Raw genomic sequence first — 9,785 nt, forward strand, 5'->3', positions numbered from 1 at the left:
AGATTCAGAAATATCTGTCGGATCCCTAAGGGCTTAATACGTGGAGGATCCACATATGGAAGAAGCTTGGTTCCCTAAGAGTTGACATGAAGTAAAGCCCCCATGCACTGGAATGGGTTTGGATAAGTAAACTAGCATTGTGTAGTTACTGCAGTATCTTTGTTGTAGTAACTAACTTTACTCTTGAATTGACTAATTCAATATATGATGGGTTTTGATGTGCATTGCCTCTGCTATCTATAATCTGGAGCACAAAAACTTCAGAAAACTACAAAGCTGTCCAGGTGAAGTCTAAAAATGTACTCAATCCCTAGACAACATGATAGGAAAAATGGATTTAGTTAGCAAACATGTCTGATTTCTCTATTGATTCTGGTCTGTTGGCTGAATGACTATTAGTATTTTACCTTTTTTTTTCAATTGCCTAATCTGCAAAATTGGGAATAATGATATTTCATGGGCTATTTTGAGCATAATTTCTCTAAAAGTAGTTTATCTCTTGGTAACTGTCTATACTAATCATTAATGTGGTAACCACACATAAAGCACTCAACTAACTTTTGGTTGAGGAGATGAATAAATGAATAAACGTTATTACCAAATATAGTCCTTAGTCAACACTGCTAATGTAACATCTTATTAAATACCAAGATACATTCTACCCTTATGAATTCCAGACTCATGTCACTGATTTGATATTGATTTTGGATGTCACTGAAGAAAAGGAAATCAGAGTATAATTGTTATATCCTTTTCTTTTTTTAATTAATCATTAAATTCCCATGTGCCTTATGAGCAGGAAGTACAGTATCTTCTTGAAGTCACTCGCTACCTCTTGCCTAAGTGTTGGAGATCCCAGGAGTTTCATAACAGTTTTCATAACAGAGTTTCTGTGAGAAACTGTGAGAAGCTGAGCAAGGAGCCCGATGTGGGACTCAATCCCAAGACCCGGGGATCATGACCTGAGCCAAAGCCTTAACTGTCTGAGCCACCCAGGCAACTCTGTTATTTCGTAACAGTCACCTTTCAAGCATCAAGCAGAGGTTGAGAACTGACGTCACCCCAATATTGCTATTCCTATTAGTAGCCACAAGAGAGCAGTGTTGACTTGCCGGCTATGAAGCATTTATTTACTCTTGGCAATAACTCCAGGCTTTATAGACTCCCTGGCTGCACAGTTTGATGTCCCACACGGGGCCTCTGAGGTCACAGCTCTCATGCTAACACCCATTGGCTTAGAATATATCTGAAGAACAAGAGCATATCTGGATGACTATGTACTATAAGGCTCCCAAACTCCACTTTATTATATGTGGAAAATATAGTTTTGTTCCTTCAACAATATTGAGATCTTTGCTTTGAGCATTGGTCACCAGCATAAACTCCCTTTTTCCTCCAGATAATTTAATTCCAGGAGATTTGCTGCTCTTTCTTGCTACTGGCTCTTCATTTAAATCTGTGCTGGTCCTGAATAGCAGTGTTCAATGATATTCTTCAAAGATACTCTTTTCCAAAAGGCTCTGTGTTCCTCTTGCAAATGTGAGTAATGTGCAAACCAGGGAGTGAGGTGAATGACTATTGGCTGGCCTCTCCCTTCCCCTTCTCATATTTTTAATACACCCCCTTCCAGTACAATTGGACCACAGTCATTCTGTATTAGCAAAGTGACTCCACATATTTTCACTTAAACTGACAAAATATCTTATTTTTTTTCCAGCTTATTGAGATATAATTGACATACAGGAGGATAGAAGTCTAAGGTGTACAGCATAATGGCTTGACTTATATACATATTGTAAAATGATTACCACAACAAGTTTAGTTAATATCTAGTATCTCATATATACACAAAAAAAGAAGAAAAAAATTTTTTCCATGTGATAAGAACTTTTAGGATCTAGTCTCTTAGCAACTTTCAAATATACCATACAGCAGTGTCAACTACAGTCATCATGTTGTACATTACATCCCCAGTACTTATCTCTTAAAACTGGAGGTTTGGGGCGCCTGGGTGGCTCAGTTGGTTAAGCGACTGCCTTCGGCTCAGGTCGTGATCCTGGAGTCCCGGGATCGAGTCCCGCATCGGGCTCCCTGCTCGGCGGGGAGTCTGCTTCTCCCTCTCCCACTCCCCGTTTGTGTTCCCTCTCTCGCTGTGTCTTTTTCTGTCAAATAAATAAAAAATCTTAAAAAAAAAAAAAAAAACCTGGAGGTTTGTACTTTTAAAATGTCAATTTAAAATGCCTTTAGTTTCTGCTACTTCATTCTATCCATTCAAGACATGTTCAAAGACTGTACTAAGAGGACATTTTTTTGCAATGGGAGCTTCACGGCAAAGGTGTGCTTACCCTTCAAGATCTGGCTCTTTGGGTAATCCTGTCCCTCCATCCCCTTTATCTGTATGAGGACTCACCCCAAATCTGTCTCAGAACCACTGTGTCCAGTTTCTTGAGCCACCTGCACTGGGCTTGACAATTCTGTGAGAAACTGTCATCATCTTAATTTGTCTCCCAAGGACCAAAGTGGAGAGCCAACCTCAAGGACATGTCATGCCTGTTCTTATACTTAGGGCTCTACTACTTGGAACGAAAGATGCACTGTAGACATTACTGGTTAACTCTTAGTCACTTCAATATCATAAGCAAGGGAATGTTTGCTGAGGCCCCTGATGTGCCAGAAGCTGTGCTTGTCACTCTGAGGGATGACAACAGGCATGCTGGCCTCTACATCCCTTACAAATCCCTAACACAAGCTGTAGTTTCTACAACCATGTACTCAGCATCCCTGAGCAAGTTTGAGTCAAACTTCTCATAATTATGGTGGCTGTTTGCACTGATCTAGAGAAGCCTAATGCAGGAATTAAGATCTGAATATGACCAACTAACAGGGATTCCTCTTTGAGTCCCTTATGGATTTGCACCTGGGAGAAGCATAGCAGAGGTGGAGAAAACACTCCTAGAGAGACCAACAGAGTGGACTAAGTGCTGGGCAATATCACCTGACAATATGTATCCTATTCCTATGGATTGCATCCTTTCTGTTAGATGTTTTTGAAACTAATTTTTGTAATCATCCACACAAGGGTCTTATGAAAATTAATGTTATCGTGCACAGATACTGCTATATTGCAAGTGCTCAAAACATTTGAGCTTTTGTTTTCATTGTCATTACCATCACTGTTATCAGTATGTAAGGACATTGAGATTATTTGTATCATTTTTGGTCATCAGTGTTGAAGTTGGCCCTTCTGTCCTCTGACGGACAGGAGGAAGGTGGAGGTGGATAAACTCTTCCAGCAGCCATGAGATGGAGGGGAGCCCTGTGAGAGAATTCTCCTGTGGAAAATGACAAATGCTGAGTCGCACCTGTGGCTCTGGCTTGAGGAAATGAGAGCCAAGCCTGAGGGCAGTAAGAGCCCCTTCTTGTAGGCAAATGGATGTCATTTTCCTTTCCTGCTGTTACTGAGTGTGGCTTTGGAAGAGTCTGCCCTGGAGCCCACACAGTCCTGAGCTGCACTTACTGTGGGGAATCCCTGCAGTGTGATGTGGTCATTCTGTATTCCAGCTCAGAGCTAACTCCAGACTCTTCCATAGCTATGAAAGCTGGCCCTGTGACATTATGTTATGATGCCATGTCTCTTTGCATACCCGCACGGGAGGACTTGAGTCTGTGTCCAGTCCCTGGGAGCCAGTGTGCACTGCAGGGTGCTGCCTCAGTTGTCCCTCATGTGGTCACAAGCCCTCAGACTCAAAACTGACAGGAGCTGCATAGTCATTAACTCTTGTCTTTCAGCCCCAGACCTACCATCCAGATCCGCTTGGGATGCTGGGACTTGGACTCTGGACCTCTTCTTTGTCAGCTGGCTCCCTTTAATTTCCACCCACAGAGAACAGCTGGAAAAGACTGGAAGGCTAAAGCAGGGCAGGGGATACTTGCTTCTTCCTATCCCTGTCTTGTCAGTATCCCTGAGCAATGACTCTTCACCTGGCAGTGGAGTTGATTCTAGTCTCCGGGATTTGTTGGTTGATTGGTTGGGTGTTGTGTTTGAGTTTGATTTGGGTTTGGGTGTGGAACTCCCAGGATCCAATCAGCCTCACTGAACTTCCTCCGAGGTACCAGCAGCAGCAGGATAGAGTCCCACCCTCAGAGATCTTAGTCCCAGCTCTGAAGGCACCTCCTCTGAGCTCCAGGGACAGCAGTACCAGTTGAAGGCAGCACCAGTCCCAGTCCCATAGACCCATCTCCAACCTTCTGCGGTCCAATGACCAAATTCTTCCCAACTGTGATTCTTCCCACAGGTGCGACCTCTGCAATTACTTCAGCAACCCCTGTTTTAGTTTCAGGTTTCCATCATCCATTAAACCATTTGTTTTATATTAATCTCTGAAAATAACCAGTACAATTTCTTTTCTCTTCTCCTGACTAGACTCACTATTATCCAGAAACCTGACCCTTTGCTATGTCTTCTCACCTCCAACTAGAGCTCTTAAGCAAAGTCAACAGATCAAGTAAGACCTGATTTTCAGTTCACTGGATGTGTAGCTTAAACATTTAGGAGAAGTGGCCAAACCACTGCCCCAGTCAGTTTCCCCATTTTCTGAGAAATGGCATCTCTTCTCCCTACCTCTCTCTCAACCTATCCTCATTTCTAAGACTCTTCTCCTGAACACTCTTCTCCTGTAGGCCTGCAGATGCTTTGTCAGGCAGGAGTCTGCCTTCTCTGAGAACCTGCTGGTTCTCAAGGAAGTAGGTATAGGCGGGAAATAGATATCCAGAAAGACAAAACACAAGCAAAGTTGATAGAGGCCTGGTATCCAGCTTCAATTGCACTTGAAGGGGCATTTCTGTAGAAGGAGCCCAGGCTCTGGAGTCTGAATTTCCTTCTCTGCCACTTTCCAGAGAATGTGGTCTTTGGCATTTTCCACTCTTGAAAAACATCTTTTTTTCTACTATGTAAAATGGAAGTAATAACACCTACAGAAATGTTGCAAAAGATTAAATCTACTTAAATAAAGTTGCCTATACTCAAAGCAGTTACTCAAGAAATATGAGTTTCTTCCTCTACCTTCACCCAAACCAGGCGAGGAGAATAAAGGAAGAAATCTGGGTCAATTATGAAGTGAGCTTCAGAGTGTATAATAAATACTCACCAAGATTTTGTCCAATTCACTGCCTAGACAAAATCACTGAGGAGAAGGAAGAAAAGGAATTAGAAATCTACTTTACATATTCACATCCCTCTCCACAGTAATTTCTTAATTCCTTGTTTTATCTCTTTGGTCTGAACCCCATATACAATAGGGTTCAAGGCAGGAGGTATGAGGTGATGAAGGACATTGAGCAAGATGAGGATGTCCATGGGGACCCTCTTTCTGGCCACATTTCTCAACACAACAACCAGAGGATGGTGCTGAAGAACAAATGAGGATGAAGTGAGAGCCACATGTGCTCAGAGCTTTTACAGCAGCCCCCTCAGCCTTGAACCTAAGCACAGCTCTTAGGATGAAGGTGTAAGAGAGGAAGATGAGGATGAAATCTGACCCCAGTAGTCCAACCAGCCACAAATTGGTAGATTCTGTTAAGGGTGAAATTGTCACAGGAGAGCCTGGACATGGACAAGTTGACATAGATGCAGTTCTCAATGACATTTTTCCCACAATAATGGAGCCGGGCAGTGAGAATAGGAATAGGTGCAGTGAGAATGGCATTTTGGGTGACAATGAAGATGCTAGCCTTGGCCACAAATTGGTCAGTGATGATGGATGGGTATCATAGTGGGTGGCAGATGGCCACATAGCGGTCATAGGCCATGACCATGAATGTGCAGGACTCCATAGGGAGGAAACTGTTCATGATGAACATCTGGAGGAAGCAGGCTGAGAAGCTGATGGACCTGAGATCAAACCAGAAGATGGCCAGGACCTTGGGGATGACGGTCCGACAGAGCACGATGTCCAACAGAGAGAGGAGGCTGAGCAGGTAGTACATGGGCTCGTGCAGAGAGACCTCCAGCCAGATGGTGATCAAGAGGGTGGCATTGGCCCCCATGGCCAGGAGGAAGAGGAGGCTGAGGGGCAGGGACAGCCAGTGCTGCCAACTCTGGTAGTTAGGGAAGCAGAAGAGGAGGAATTCAGAGACTGGAGCAGTGGAGTAGTTGCTGGGTAAGGCCATGGAATGAATCTTGAGGCTTCTCTTGACTATTTGTATGGGCAGATACAAGAGGCATTTTTTTTTTTTTTTAGTTCACTTCAAAAGTGTGCTTCTCACTCTTCAGGAAGCTAATGATATATAGGAGACTCATCCCAAAAGGCAAATCCCAGTCAATATCATAAAGACAGACTGGTGAGATTTGACAAATAATGCTATGGTCTATAAAGGAAAAATGAATCCGTGAAAAAACTAAGATTTTAAAGGTGAATAATGCTAGGGGATAACCTCCCAACATTAAAAATGTGCAACAAATTATGTCAGCATGGTACTAGTAAGGAAAATAAAATGTTAATAGTATAAAAAGATAGGCCAGAAACACACCTAGTTTTTATAATCATCCAGTACTAATATGAAGGAGGCATGAGAAGAAGGATCTTTAATAGGTGTTTTTGAGATAATTATTGACATTGATGTGGGTTGGAAAACTTTTAATTAGGTACTCACCTACTATCATATCCAATATAATTTTAGATGAATGATTTTGTTATATCCCTTCCCCAAACTCATGGTATACTAGAAGAAAATGGAATACAAAATTAATTAAATCAGTCATTTGCTAAAACTCCAGTCCTATTTGAATACAACCATTCATTTTCCAGGGCCTGCACCTGGTCATACCAAGTCTTCTTAGAATAAGTCTAAAACTACAGAAATGGCTGCTTTTACTATAAGTTTATAGTTACCAACTTTAAATGAGTCCTCAATGCTGCCTGTCCATCCTACAAAGCTTGCCTGATCAACTTTCCCTTCTTCCAAAGCCTTTTTCAAGCCTTCTTCATTCTTTTCAAACCTTGAACTCCACTTCTCCTCTTGGAAGATGGCATCAAACACTACCTTGCAGAGGAAAGAAGTGTCCAGTGATATTTTCTTCAACTTCCCAAGATAAAACTTACCAACCTACTTGTACATTCTCCCATCCTTTCCTTGTTTCCAACCACTGAAACAGAATCTGCCCATCCTCAAAATGTCAAACCTTCCATCTCCTACACTGAATCGTAGCCCTCCTAGCCTTGCAGTTCCACTATCAATTATTTGTTCTAGTTCCCTAACTTGGAGTCATATTTCCTTCTTCACTGGATCTGCCTTGTCTTTCAAACATTGAAACCTTGGAAAATAGCAACACCGAAAGGGTGAAAAAAGAAAAAAAGAGACATAAATGGAGGGTCTGTAAGAGTATGAAAAAAATCAGAAGACTATGGTGACCTAGGAAAAATTGGGGGGAAAACTTCAAGGAGTATATGGCCAACTTGTCAGTTAAGCAGAAGTTCAATAACATGAGAATATGAATAGCCATTAAATTTTACAGTGACCTGGACAAGAGTAATTCACTGGACTGGTGCCAACAGAAACCAGAACGAGGGTGAAGAAGTTAGTAAGGGAGGACATGTAAACAGAGAGTGTTGACTACATAGCTAAAGAGCCTCATTTCAAGTTCATAAGTGAAGAAAAAAGCAAGACAGGAATGAGACATACTGCAGCATGCTTATTTGTTTATGGAAAGGTTAAAATTCAGAAGGAAAGTAAGATAACTGAAGTAGTTAGTTCATTGAGAAAGTTATTATTATTATTATTTTCTCTGTAACACAACACAGATTTTGTACTTCTTTGTCTCCCTCTACCCTCCTGTGAAATATTTGAAGACAGACAAATTACACTTTTCCATTTATACACACCAACATTATCTAACACCCCACAGATTCTTCATAAAAATCTGTTGAAAAGATTTTTGAATTATGGGCCTTGATGTTCTACATTGATGGAAAATTCCAAGGAGGGAAAGTGAGAGAGGAGAGTTAGCCAGAGTTTCAGTGTGCTGAAGGGGACACTGAGGAAGGGAGAGAAGTCCTGATCCATACTACAGATGGTGGTCACTGAGGGGGCAGGGCAGGATACAAAATGCATATTGGAAATTGGAGGCTTCTTCATGCCACTGTTTACAGGTGCTCCTCAAGAGCCTGCTCCTGTTAGTGGTAAAACCCTGGGCTAGGTCTCTAACTTAAGAAATCTCTTGCCCTTGCCCTAATTAATACAAACACAAAACAACCCTATTGCTCCTAACATGTTTGTTAGAATTTTCTTGAATTTCCTCCAGTCTGGTCATTACCAACTTATCCATACAAAAATCTATCTCCCTGTACCTGTCTTTCCTCTCCTCCTTGACCCTTATCCTCTCTACATCCTATTTTCTCATCCCTATTGAATGACTTTCTTAGCACTTTGTCCTCTTCTAGCATTGTTTGATATAATCTTCATACCTGTTTATGCTTCTTCTCAAAGGCCACTCACTGATCAATTCTCCTATGTCTCTGCTTCTGTTCTTCACATGTTGGTCATTAACTTGTGGAAAAGCCAAACTTCTATTGCCCAAAACTCATCAAGCCCAGGACACTTGTCTCCAGCCACCCAGTGTTACCGCTTCAGCTCAGAGTCTATTCAACTCCATTTCTTCACTGCTTAACATTGGAGAATGGGACAGGGGGAGGGAGTGAGAAATCTGGAATAGGAGAGAAGGAAAAAAGAACAGATTCCTAGATGTCCTGAATGGTAAAAGTACACATAGGAACATAAGTCAGTGATGTGGTACATAGAGTAAACATTGATTTAGGACTCTAAAACTGGATAGACAGTATTAGCTGAAAAATACCAAGTGTCTAGTATGTACCAGGCATTCTTCTAAGTGTTATGTGTGTGTGTGTGTGTGTGTGTATACACGTATATAAATTTATTTCATAGACATACAATCTCAAGAGCAAAGTAGTTGAGAATCTTTCTCAGCCCTATTCTGGTTACTTCACCTGGAGTATCCTACCCAATTCAGTACATTGTATTAAGTCGTATGAGTTACAAGATGATAAAAGTTACAGGATGATAAAAATCTACAAATTATAGATGTGTGGACTGCCAAAAATAAGAACATTAGTGATAACTTCAAAATATAGGAATGGCTATCTTGAGGGAGAGGGCAAAACTAGGACCATCAGAGAGAAATCAGAGAAATGGAGCCTGGTTGAATCTGAAAGAGAGCTTTCTATCAATCTAAAGAAAGTTAGCTCTGCAGGTTAAATTGCTCTACTGAGACAAAGTTGGGGGGAAGCTTCTTCATCAACATTTTTTCCTGAATCTCCATGCCAGGTATCTGGTGACATACTAAAGTCAGCATACCTACACCCCCTATCCCATTGTAGAATTTATAGATCTCCTTTTTTTCCTGGTCAGGCAAGATGAAGTCCAATTCTCTACATGCACTAGGTCTCCTAACCAAGCAAGGAAATGGGATCCTTTTTTAGAAAGGCAGAGGGAAGAAAGAAAACCTAGCATGCTCCTTACAGAGATGCTTAGGATTTCTGGATGCTAATGCATCCAGAGCCACATCTCCCACCACCTCATTGCCTTTTCTGCCTGCTAATTGGAGGTTGCCTATTAGAAAAGACCCCTGCCTGCCTTGTCACTCTTCCCATCTAGAGCCAATTCAGTCTGTGCTACCTACCCTCCCTTGACTCTGGAACTTACAGAAGATGTCAAAGGATGAGTCCTTTATGATGTATCAGCTGTATTGGTAACCATGCTGGGACTTAGAT

General features: G+C 41.7%; 1 long non-coding RNA gene and 1 pseudogene across 1 annotated transcript; both read right to left on the minus strand.

Annotated features, from left to right (window-relative positions):
- Positions 1 to 5,147: 5,147 nt before the first annotated feature.
- LOC135362255 (uncharacterized) lies at positions 5,148 to 8,760 on the minus strand. Its single transcript, XR_010406728.1, has 3 exons — positions 8,463 to 8,760; positions 6,652 to 6,720; positions 5,148 to 5,183 (listed from the first exon to the last, which is right to left on the minus strand). It is a non-coding gene; the product is annotated as an uncharacterized LOC135362255 (long non-coding RNA).
- LOC123842951 (olfactory receptor 56A1-like) lies at positions 5,228 to 6,168 on the minus strand (annotated as a pseudogene).
- Positions 8,761 to 9,785: the final 1,025 nt, after the last annotated feature.

Source organism: Mirounga angustirostris, unplaced genomic scaffold (assembly GCF_029215605.1).
Source record: "Mirounga angustirostris isolate CCGP_5_RB_7025 unplaced genomic scaffold, mMirAng1.0.hap1 SCAF_13, whole genome shotgun sequence".
Classification (NCBI taxonomy): domain Eukaryota; kingdom Metazoa; phylum Chordata; class Mammalia; order Carnivora; family Phocidae; genus Mirounga; species Mirounga angustirostris.